At 33.2% G+C, this 13,259-nt stretch overlaps 1 long non-coding RNA gene across 1 annotated transcript; it reads right to left on the reverse strand.

Moving 5' to 3' along the window:
- Positions 1 to 1,994: 1,994 nt before the first annotated feature.
- Positions 1,995 to 8,584, reverse strand: LOC145804603 (uncharacterized). The gene is made up of 6 exons (XR_014346698.1): positions 8,045 to 8,584; positions 6,623 to 6,794; positions 4,529 to 4,586; positions 3,414 to 3,474; positions 2,488 to 2,559; positions 1,995 to 2,403 (listed from the first exon to the last, which is right to left on the reverse strand). It is a non-coding gene; the product is annotated as an uncharacterized LOC145804603 (long non-coding RNA).
- Between the last annotated feature and the right edge of the window lie 4,675 nt (positions 8,585 to 13,259).

A 13,259-nucleotide genomic window follows, 5' to 3' on the forward strand; every position in this document is an offset into this window, starting at 1 on the left:
TTCACGGGTCAAAGTGGCAACGCGTTCTATGCCACGTTGTGATTCACATGGTATATTTGGTTGCTCAAGACCATTATCGAATGAGTGGAAAATTGAAGCCAAAGTATGCTCCATGGAAATGGAGTTTTGGTGGAAAAATCCTTAAAGGTATTGAATAAGGCTTGTCCCACATTGATTTGGTGAGAAGTTTTGAATGGGTTTATAAGGCATAGGTTTGGTACTTGGGGTGTGCCCCAAGGGGTACCCAAATGTTTTAGAGGGAGAGGTTATGAGCAAAATGGGCTAGACCCATTGGACCCAAAAATCACCACACGCGCGCGCCGCTGTCTGTTTGGTAGGACGGGCTAGGCTGGGCTGGGTACGTGGTGTGTGGTTGGGTTAGGCTTGTTCGACCCAATACTAATCTTTTTGGGCCAAAAATATTTGAATTTAATTTTATTTTTAGTAAAATAAAATCTAGAATTCAAATTAAATCGAAAATAAACTGGTCCGGTTTTACTGTACACCCAAATAGGGCCCTTCCCCTTTTTGTTATCTGTTTGAATTGTGAACCCAACAGATTCAAATTTGTTTAAATTCAAAACCAAATAGGTTTCGTACCTGTTCAAATAGGTTTGCACCTGTTTAATTCAAAATCTGCAGCCACCAATCCATCTATAAATGGGACAGCCCTCATTTGGATTTTGTAACTCTAATAATTTCATCCTTCATAATTCTGCAAATATTCTTTTCATATTGCTGTATTATTTTCTTCTGTGAGAGAGTATAAACATTTAGTGTGTTCGTTAGGCAAACAATTTGTAGTGCTGCTATTGTTTGTAGTAGATCATTTTATCCTGGGAGATAGACGTCCAAATATTGAAAGCACCGTGGAAAGGACGAATTTGTCTTAAGGACACAGTGTCAAACACTGGACTTGATCAGATAATTATTCAAAGAAATTAATCAAGTAAATTGTTTAATTTATTATTCTGTTTTATTTATTTATTTATTTATTTCAGATTTTAATTTTGTTTTTGTAACAAAATAAAATCTGATTTTATTTATTTTGTTTTATTTCTAGTTTGATTTTTATAATCAAATAAATTCTCTCCTTTCCTTTATTTCTTTATATTCTAGTTGTTGTTTAATACACAACAGAATTTAATCTACTTAAATACAGTGAAGATTGTCCAACAATTACGACCCCTACCACCACCATATTACCACCACCCCTCCACTGCCTTCCCCCACCACCACTACATCCCACCGTCATCCCTATACCTCAACTAACACTACAAGAATTAACACTTTTGGCAACAAAAAAATTGATCGCTAAAAGTCTATTTTTGGTCGGCAAAAGTTATCCGCGACCAAATTTTTTGGTCGCTACTTTGGTCGCCAATTGAGGGTCGGCAAATGTAATTCGCGACCAAAATTTTGGTTGGTCGGCAAAAGTCGGATTTGCCGACTAAATTTTTGGTCGCGAAATATATCATTACCGCGACTAATTCATTTAGTCGCTAAAACACTTTGGTCGCGAAAAGTGATATTTTCCTGACCAAAAAGTTTGGTCGCCAATTATCACATTCAACGACCAAAAAGTTTGGTCGCCAATTATGACATTCCGCGACCAAAACTTTTGGTCGCCAATCGTGACATTCCGCGACCAAAAAGTTTGGTCGCCAATTGTGACATTCCACGACCAAAAAAGGTTTTGGTCGCCATTTGTTACTTTTCGCGACCAAAACTTTTGGTCGGCAAAAGTGAGTTTCTACGACCAAAAGCTATTTTGGTCGGCAATAGATGTATTTTTTGCGACCAAAACTCTTGGTCGGCAATTGTCATTTTTTGTGAAAAAAAATTATTTATTTGTCGCGACTAATAAATTGGTCGCCAAAGCAGGAAAACAATACACTTATAATTCCTAATAATTTATTCAATCCATAATAAACCTATAATTTTAAAGCATCACTCAAATTAACTGAATCATTAACATTTGACACAATACATAATTCATTAACATTCGATTTATTAAATTTCTGTCAAACAACCAGACATTGTTCCAATTCAAACTAAAACAACCAGACATCCCCAGCTGGTGTTCCACCAGACATTGTTCACATAAAATAATGACAACCAAAGAATCCAACAACACCTTTCTAAACTGTCAAACAACCTACTTCCAAAATTTCTTAAATTTCCCAAAACACTAGTGTACATTATATACATCCTATTTATAGAACTACATTCCAATTCAAACTGAAACACCCTAGTTTTAGCAAGAACAAAAAGAAACAATTCTACGAGTAAATAATATGTGGAAGCTTTGACTAAAACAAGAACTCTGTGTCAGAAACTTCGAGGACATTGTGGACGCCAATAGGGTTCACACCTGGCCGGAAAGCATTTCCTTCAATATACCTGTGACAACATTTAATCAATTAGCATTTGACCTAGTGTTGGGTAATTGCAATTTGCTTGTAGTGATTGAAGACAGAAACTCACATTTCTTTCAAGAAAGTGTGCTTATAGAATGCATCCGGGATTCTCCCAGTAAATTGATTATGATCCAGGTACCTGCAATGAAAGCAAGCTTAAGATGCTGTCCCATGCCTACCCAAAAAAAATATAAATAACACCAGTGGAATAGTTAATCAAGTGGACTAGCTTAGTAGAACACTAGCTTAGTGGACTGCCACAATATAAATAACACCAATATAAATAACACTAGCTTAGTGGACTGCCACAATAGTGGAAGAGTTTGGCAAGAGATTGGACTGCCACAATAGTGGAACAGTTAATCAAGTGGACTAGCTTAGTTGACAATTTTTACATACTTCTAATTACAAGGTTAGGGAATCAATTTATGCCAAAGACAAAGATTGATTATTTTTGCTCTATTATTTATAAATTATGATTGTTCAATTTAATATAATTATCTTCATAAATATAAATAATCACCTGCCAATTGAAAAAAAAAACAAAAAAATCACCATCAAAGTTGCTACCCTATATGGAAAAATGCACACACTAGTGTAAAAGGAGAGATTGTGAAATGATCAACTTCTCATGATAAAAAATTTTGTAAAATAATCAACTGCTACATGACAACTGAATGAATAAATAGTGTTGAAAAGAATTCAGATCTTTGATATCCATAAGGCACTAAGTAAAAATTTGGATTTTAGAACTTGCTGACATCCTTACAGATAAACACTATATATTTGAACTAAAAGCAAAATAAACAAACTAGATGATCCAAAAGATAAAGGAGCTACTCTACAATATTTGATTTATTGCTCAATAAATTTATTCCACAAGTCCATCCTTGCACACATGTATTCGACCCAACTTCACATTAAAAGTACATAAATCTTTTCGTTAAAACAAAACTCCTAATAAAAACAATAATAAAAAGAGGAGACCAATACCTAGCCACAAGCATCCATCCTGGGGCATTGAACCACCACCACTTCTCTCCCATTGTCTTTGCTGTTTCTCAAAATAAATAAAAGAGTTACCAAAAATAACTGTGACAACAATTACAACCAAATATTAGGGCTAAGGCATAGATAATTACAACTATGGACATCAAGGCCAAGTCAATGAAGGCCAACCCCAAAGCCCAAGTAACTTAGACATTGGACTTGAAAGGCAATAAATTTAAGATATAATCATACAAGGCTTAGAACCAAGGGTAAGTCTAAGGAAACCAAGGCCACCCCTAGGCCAAGGCAATCCAAGGCCATCAGTAGGTCGAGGCAAGCTACGGCCACCCCAAGGTGAAGGCAACCAAGGCCAAAGCCAAAGGAAAGACAATGAGAAAAGGGTATCAATAGCTATTATTATGTTTTGAATGATATTTTATGATATCCACACACAAAGGGTCAGAATCTGTCCAAGTTTAGTAAAAAGGGAATTTCTCCCTTGATGTTATGCCAGAAATGGCACACCTTATTTCAAAAGAAAGATAACACATGAGATGATTTTGCTCAACTATTTTAAAGTTGATCTTGCTTCTAATGTCCATTATCAAACCAAGAACTATCTTAAATATTTTGTTGAGTAAAGATATTTTCAAGAAAATTTTAATAAATGTTTTCTACAATGGTGCATCAAAATTGGCTATCATGTCATTTGTTTTCTAGAATGGTGCATCAAAATTGGCATCAAAATTGGCTATCATGTGCATCAAAATTTTACAGGAAGCATTTTGAGCCAAGATGAAGAATAACACCACGATGTGTTAAATGCATTCATGCTATGTTCTACTTCAGATCATTTGTTTACAACAAAAGATATATTATTATTAGGGTTAAAGGTACATTACAGCTGTTGATTTAAGTGTTTATGTGCTGATGGTGCATAAAAAAATTAGTTTCATGGACTCAAATTTTTGTTAAGGCGGCCTATCTATGGAAGGGCTGCCTTAATATACAAGGGCTGCTATTGTCCAAATACAGCAAAAACAAAAGGCAAAGCACATCAAGATTGCACACATCCTTTATACGATACGAGGTAAGGGTTGTATTCATGGTTATGTTACCTTCCCTGGTGTTATAAGACCCCTCTGCTCAGCATCAGTTATCATACTGTGTCCAATCCTGAAACCAAAAAAGAATTGAATACTAAACAAATGCATCCAAGACTTAAACCAATTTTTTTTGTTTTTTGCACAGCATTCAGAATCAAAATGAAACATCAAGATATGCTTCTTGCTACAGAAGCATTATGCAGAACCTAAAAGAAAGAAAGCAAACACACAGCAACAGGGAAAATGTACAATTCTATGATTATGTACCTCTGCCCAAGAAGCATTATGATTTTCAGACTCAGTTCATTATATGGTTTTATAATTTTTTCTATGGGTAGGATTTAAAATTGTGCTAGAGTGGCAGCTATGTTAAAAACAACCATGATTAGATGATAATGACCCAAATAACATAATGACTTTTCTGGTATATATGACCAATTCAAAACTGGGGTCCAAATTACCTGATTGCGTTGCTATTTTCTATCATGATTGAGTAAATCAAACCATCGCATCCTGTCAGTATACTTCTGGTATAATGAATCTAAATCTGCCTCCCTGCTCTGATCATCAATCGATTCTCGTCCTATGATGGCTGAATCAGAGATGCACACCGATGGCAAAGACACATCCATTTCCACATGTGTATAAGTTTTTTTTTTTTCAAACTAATCTTAGGAGGAATGATTAACGTTTAGTTTGCAAAGAACATCACCAAACAGGCAAGCCTTGAGTTTTTCACTGGTCTTTAATTTCATTGTTTACATCTTTTTTACCTTTTGTTCCTGTTACCAGAGATGATGCTAGGCTATCTTAAATCCATGCACCTTTCAAATCAACCATTCAAGTATTAAATTTGAGGAATTTGCAAGATTCTACATTGAACACTAATCACTTTTTTTACTCGGAATTATGAAAAGGACATTTTGACAGAATATGATTTGCAAGATTCTAATTTTTCCAACTACCCACTTTTTTTTTTCCTAGTTTGCTTCCACAATTTCATCAAAAAAAACCACTTTCCTAGCTCTTTCCTGACTTTTTTAGCACAACCTATGCATGTGTTGTTAATTTAGGATTCCAAACCCTCAATAGAACAAAGAAGGAAAAAATTAAGCATTAACTCAGTTCAATGATCAACCAAACAAGTGGTAGCAACACACAGTAATATCTACACTATCCTTTAAGATGGTTTGCAACCTGTAGGATTACCTGAGCTCCCCAAAATTACAGGGAAGACATCTCCCCTTCAAACAATTTGGTTAATTGAATCTTGAAAGTTGTCTATTAATTTCATGGTGATTTTAGAGCTTGCTATTTTCAAAGGAATTCAGATGGTGATTTTAGAACTTACTACTATTTTCAGAGCAATTAGATTATTCAATGAATTAAATTAAATGGGGAGCAAGTATATTCATGGTTAAATTGCATTCCTATGATAAACATATCATTCCCATGAGATCCAAGGCCGTCAACCTTTGATGTTAAAGCATATAATTCCATCCTCCATCATGTTGTTCCTTTGTGTCAATATCCAGTTTTCCACAAGTTCGATGGGAAGAAAAATGCCCCACGTGCATGGAACAACCATAATATTTCATCAAATTTAAATTATTGATTTCATGGAACATGATAACTTTTGTAATCAATAATTAAACTGATAATACACCTTATAATTGCCAAATAAATGTCATTGTCTCTATGGGCTACACTAAGATAAGTTAGTTGTTCCCACAGCATGAAGATATGGAGATGTGTAGGATGCATTACAAAACAAAAACACAGGAGGAGCTTTGTGCTTAATTACAAATTACAAGCTTCATCCAAACAACAGAAACTTCAAACAATATCAAAGTTTAAATAGTAATACTCATGTCATGAAGCAACCAATGCTTTGCAGCCTAAAAGCAAGATGTATAGTTCATTATCAATTATAACACACTTTAAAAAGTCCTCATTTGAATTTCTAATGTAGTACATGCATCTAATGTTCATAGTCGTCAAACAACACTCATCTGAATTCTTCTTTAACAGTACCAGCAAAAATAATATAGGAAAGGAATCATAACAGAAGTAAAAAAAAAAAAAAAAAAAAAAAAGGATTGTTACCTCACTTAGCAAGCGAGAACGAGTCCCAATGAGATGGCCAGACAGTCCTTGTTCAATATCAATAGTAGGTCCTTTATAGTGATTGTGTGCATTTGATTGATAAGGAAGCAAGAGACTCACCTTCTCAGTGACAAGTGGCAGTTCCAAGAGTAAGGGCCCAACTTCTTGGCCACTGCAAATTATCAAAACTCAAAATATTAAGCTTTGAATGGAAATACAAATGATAGTTAATATACAAATAAAGCATCAGTTACAATGTATAATTCTCTAAGTGAGAAGCAATAACCAGGTTATCAAAATATTATCTCCGCAGTTACAGTGATCACATTATCCACATCTATAGGTTTAAAAAGTGGTGAAAAAATAAAAGGTGAAGAAAAAGCTATCAAAGAAAGAGACATCAATTTATTTTACCAAATGAAAATTCAGCCTCTGGTACAAGGCAAGTTTTTTAAACTTTTGGCTCTGGTTAGTATTCATACATACAAACATTATTCTATCATACACAGACAAATGTTCAGCAGCACATGCCAGATTTTAAATTTGCTACTAGTTGAAGCATTACTGCAGTCACCATTTTCAGTTATATTGATTACATTACATCTGCCTTTGTCAAGCGTATTCCAGCAATGCAAAAACTAGTACCCTAACAAATGAAACATATGATTAAAATATGTTTCAAGAAGTAATGAAAAAGTTCCCCTAATGCACTTCCCTCAAGGTTCCATTATTTCTCAAGATTTCCAGAGAAGAAATAATATAAGCATTATATAGAGGAGCATAAAATTGTTGACATACGGTCTGAAGTGACACCAACAAGTGACAACCATACAATTCATGCCACGCTCTGAGGTACCTGAATCTTAGAACTCCATTGGGAATTAATTATCAACAAAGGTGAAAAGTGACTGGATTCCAACCTCACCCTTGATTTGATTTTCCCTTTGCTTTGATCAAATCCCAGTATAAATAAGGCTCAATAAAGATTGTATCGACTTTGGACCCATTATATGTCCTGCAGTTTGGATTTGTTTTGTAATAAATAAAAAATAAAAAAGTAACCAGCTAGCTTTAAAAGCCTTCTTCATTTGGTTGCTGAAATAATTATAGGAAAAAAATGATAAATTTGTATCTTAGGCAAAGATTTCATCCTTCGACCTCGAGTAAACAAAAACAAGAACACAACTCAGCAGAAAGCAAGAAGTTGGCTAAATCAAGGTTTCTTTAACAGTTGGTGTTGGCGGGAACCTAAAACAACACAAAATCAAAATCTACTTTTCCCTCTTTTGCATCCATTCCGAAGGGTCCGATTATAGCTTGTAAATACAGAAGATTATTCTTAACTCACATATGCAAATCAATAAAACCGACATAATAAATGTATACTGAAAGCATATCAATGAATACCATAATTCTCCGTACCTCTGCAAAAGATAAGGCTGCTAGCTGTCGTCACTCGCTGCTCACCGTCGTTGCTCGCTGCTCGCCATCGTCCCCCATTGCTGCTACTGCCACTGCCGCTGCTTGCAGACGTGAGAGAGAGAGAGAGTATTTTGGACATTTTTGAAATTGGGGATTTTTTTTGTTTAAGGGGTCAGGGATTGGAGATTTGAGTTGGTGAGAAAAAACGGGGGGAAAGGAAGGGGGGAATTTGGATAGAAAGAGGGGGAAACGAAGAGAAAAGAAGAAAAGAAGAGGAGAGGTGGTGTCAATGATGTGGTTTTATTCTATTTTATTTATTTATTTATTTTTATTATTTTTTTTTTGTAGTTAATGAATTTTTTTTTATTATTTTTGATTTTTTTTTAGTTACTAAAGTTGAAAATTTATTTGTTTTATTTTTATTTTAATGAAAAAAATTATTATTATTTTTATTTAGTAGAAGTTAGGGTAATATTTTAATGAAAAATATTTTTTATTAAAATAAAGTTAATTTTTTGTGGTCAATTAAAAACGTTTTTCTGAGACCCATTTTTTTTTTTTGTTACCAAGGATTAGGAACTAATTTGCTATGCAAACTTTTAGCACTAATTTGCTATCAAATTTGTGACAAAATAATTTTTAAGTAATTATTTTTTTCAAGTAATAATCTCAAGTGATTTTTATTTTTTTACTGGTGGAGTGAATTATATATATTTTTAAATTTAAAGTTTTAGTTTAGTTAGGTATAATATAAATATTTAATTCTTTTTATAAAAAATAATTTTTGATTTTCCATTCGGCGACTACATTGTTTTAGTAGCCAAAACCAAATATACAACGACTAAAATATTTTTTGTCGCTAAAAATATATTTTTGGCGACCAAACTTTTGGTCGCCAATTCCACAACCAACTTATTTTTGATATTCCGCAACCAACTTATTTTTTGGTCGCCAAAATGTGACCTTCTGCGACCAAATTTGTAGTTGGTTGCCAAACTATACCACTTTCTGCGACCAACTCATTTTTTGGTCGCCAAAAAATGACCTTTTGCGACGAACTCATATTGGTCGCCAAAAATAATGATCATTCGCGACTAATAATTTTTTGGTCGCCAAAAGGTAACTTTTAGCTACCAACTTTTATATTGGTCGCGAAAAGTGATCGCTAAAAGTGCATATTCTTGTAGTGTAATCTCCCATCCATTGTTGCTGGTATTGCCACACCACCATTACAATGGTACCACCAAAATATATAAATTTAAAAAATTAATAAAAACATTTTTATTTTAGATTTTAAATTTTAGGTTCTTATATCGAATAATTTATTTTAACTCAATAGTTAAATTTTTATCAAATTGCCATTTCAATTGAAATATTCACCATTCAGTTTTCATAACTTTATTTTCAACTTTTAATTTTCAATTTTAAATTTTATCAAACAAGACCTAAATTTTTAAATGTCCACTAAACATTCAAATTTAGAAACTTTTTGAACTATTCCCCCCCCCCCCTCCCCCCCCCCCAAAAAATAGATAGCATTTATGTAAATCTAATTATCTAAGTTTATTTTTGAAGTATCCATGATAATTAGGGCCGCAAACAAGTCAAGCTAAGCCGAGCTTTAATATATTTGAGCATGTTTATTAAAATTTTAACGAGTTCGAGCTCAAGTTTGAGTTGAGCTCAATAAAAATTTAACAAACCGAACTCAAGCCGAGTTGACTTAGGCTTGACTCTAGCTCGAATCTATTCATGAGTCTTAATGAGCCAAAAAATTTATAAATTCATACTTACCTATGAGACTAAAGTTATAATTAAAACTTTGATTATATAATTATATATACAATATATACAAACATACTAAAAAAAGTTAATATTTTACCAAAATAATAATATCTACCATTACTATTATATAAATGTACCATTTGTAATTAACTATTATTTACATTTATATTTTTTAAATATATAAATAACATATTTATCTTATTTTTTATATTATTTAATATATAAATAATAAATATTAAACGAGTTTATTAACGAGCTGATTTTACGAGCTGAGTTTTAGTATGTTTAGACTTGTTTATTAAAAATTTAATGAGTTCGAACTCGAGCTCGTAGGCCAAAAAAAAAAATTTAACAAATCGAGTTCAAATGAGCTCTTACCGAGTCAAACTCAAATCTATTTATAAACAATTCTGTTTATTTGCAGCCTAACGATAATATTGACTACCTCTTGCATTTGGATCTTGACTCAACTAACACTTATCATCCCTTGTAGTATATACTTTCTAAACTGTAATTTGTGCATAGATATCATATAATATAAGGAATTGGGAGTCAATAAAAGCACTAGTTGAGTTTCGGGTCAATGAATTGAATTCTCACTATTTTAGACTTTTGATGATCTTAAAGTCTTTGTCCATATTGTTAGGAATGCCGTGCAACAACATATTCATGAGAAAAATAAATATAGGGAAAGAAAAACGAAGAAAAGAAAATACAAATGATTTTACTTTTTCCATTAATCTTTACAAAAAGTTTATGTACAAAAATAATTTGAATTTTCTCATAATACTTTTTACGGAAAATATCGAGGGCAAAATGCTTCGTTCAAGAAAACAATTATGATGTGATCTATATTTCCTTGCGGTAGCGATTGGTAGCTCGAGAGTTTCGGCTCGAAATTGGCTCGGAAAAGTGAGAGAGAAGGAGGAGGAGGGAGAGGGAGAGGTTGGAGGAGGGCGGAGGAGGAGGAGAAGGGACTGGAGGGGGCCAACATATCGGGGCGGAGGCGGGGGGCGGAGGCTGCGACGACGATCGGCCGATGCGGGGCTGCGACGATCGGGCAGAGGCGACGGCGGAGGGCTGCGACGGACGACCTGCCTCCTCTATCTCTCTCTCTCTCTCTCCCTCTCCCTCTCCCTCTCCTCTCCCTCTCCCTCTCCTCTCCCTCTGGTTTCAGACCAGCACGACGAAGAAGAAGAAGAAGAAGAAAAAAAAAAAAGAGCCCAAAACGACATCGTTTTGGGCTGTCGAGCCGTTCGAGTCACTGTACTTTCGAGCTACCACGCATTTTCCGTTTCCTTGTAACAATTGAACACACATGCTGGGAATGACTTTATTTTCTTTATTTTTTCATTTCCTTTCCCATCAATTGAATGCTGCGAAAGAATTTTGAAGTCATTTGTTGAATTAATTTATAGTTTATGTGAGTTAGCAGATGATCATGACATTGAAATTAAGTTGGTAGTTAATACGTAAAGCGTGATATATGCAATAGCTTAAACCTTGCTAAATTAATTAACAATTTAACATATGCAAGGAAAGGCTTTGAGTAGTCATGAATATTTCAATTTTTTTTTTTGTAAAAAATATTTTCTTTAAAATTTAAAAAAAAAAAAAGAAAAGAGAAGAGATTTTTTTTCATAGAATGCATTTTATTATATATGTTTAGTTGTGATATTAAAATTTATGTGCTAGCTAGTGGTTGTGGCAGTGGTATTGATGGTTTAGATTTTAAGATTCATGTGCCAACCTAATTGGAATATGTTACTTTAATTATATAATATTGTCACATATTTGTCTATTGTTGCAATTCTCTTTATACTTTTTGGATCACATTAAAAATTTATCTCTTTTGCTAATAAAAAAATTTAGTGTTGTTGGCGTGGTGGTGGGGGAGCGTTGGTAGTGGAGTGATGGTGATGGTGAGAATTTAGTCTCGAGCTAATAAAAAATACATGCATACATATATATATATATATTTAGTCTGAAAAAATATTTCACCTAAAATAATTTTTTTTTTCTTTTTTAAAGAGATTTATTTATAAATCATATGTGGAGGACTTATAGGCAACCCAACCCTTTTGGGGCCTAAGGCAAAATTTTAAATTGAGGCTTTTTATTTCTTAAATGTTAACAATAGTTTTTTTTAATATTAATTTACATTTTGTTTGATTTGAGTTCTTTAATTTTTTTTTTTAAGTTTTTGTTGATGCAAAATTACTAATTAATCTTTTGTAAGTTTTTCTAATATGTTTTTTTCAATTCATAAACTGGGAGACTTTTATATAGCATCTCCCCGTTCTCCTTTCTTCTTCTTTTCTTCTATTATTATTATTTTTTTGATGTGAGATTCCATTACTTTTTACAAAATTAAAAACTAACAAAAGGGAACTATAGAATGTGATCGTTTCAATTTCTCAACAAAAAAAATTAAAGAATTTAGTTTGGTGCTAAATTTTTTTTAACCCTAGCAAAACCATACTAAATCGCTTACATCCCTTACGAAGAGGAGGAGAGAAAAACACACACACAGAGAGAATAGGTGAAGACAAATAAATGTAATTTAAATAGCCTTCAGTCCCTTATCTTGTTAGGATATGTTAGGATGTCCTATGAAACGGGCTTAGTCCTTTGTCTTGTTTTATTTTCGATGTAACTATAAAAAAAAAATGGCCTTCATTGTAATTTCATTATTGGCCCTGTTTGGTAGAGCTGTGGAAAAGTGCTTATAGCTTATACTTAAACAGCTTATAGCTTATAACTGTGAACATAAGTTGATTTCTAACTTATAAATTAAGCATCTCCTGTCCCACTCAAAGAATAAGCTGATTTCTGACTTCCAAAAAGCTATAAGGTATAAGCTATAAGTTAAACCAAACACATCAAAATAACTTAAATTAAGCTGAAAGCTGAAATAAGCAGTTTTTAAGCTGCACCAAACAGGGCTATTATCATCCTAATTGTATACAAATAAATGAATAAATAAATTATGAATCCTTCAAGACAAACGGGGCCTAAGGTCACTGCCTCAATTGTCTAAGGCCAAGGCCGGTCTGCTTACAGGAAATCCCATTTAGATTGGGGTAAATACAGGAAATCTTTTTTATAATGTTTTTCACCGAAAGAAAGGGAGAGTCGATGCCTGCTCTTTTTCTCGTTTTGGTTCGCACTTCAGGGTCAACATATGCCATGTGAAGGGTACATGATCGACAAAGAGAAGTAGCTGTTCAAACATCAAAAGTCTTCTCTTTTTTTCATTTTTTTAAGCAAAAAAAAAAAATTTCTTTATTAAAGGGGAAATATTAAAAGAATAGGAGATAGAAAAATAATTCCAAATTTATGAAAGTACAGATAGTTCATGTACTAAATTTGTGTAAACGAGTATTGTAGTTTTATGAATTTATAATTTTTTTTTTTCTCATTTTTTTTT

The sequence above is a fragment of the Camellia sinensis genome, chromosome 12 (genome assembly GCF_055761805.1).
Source record: "Camellia sinensis isolate YWXY chromosome 12, ASM5576180v1, whole genome shotgun sequence".
NCBI classification, from domain to species: Eukaryota; Viridiplantae; Streptophyta; class Magnoliopsida; order Ericales; family Theaceae; genus Camellia; species Camellia sinensis.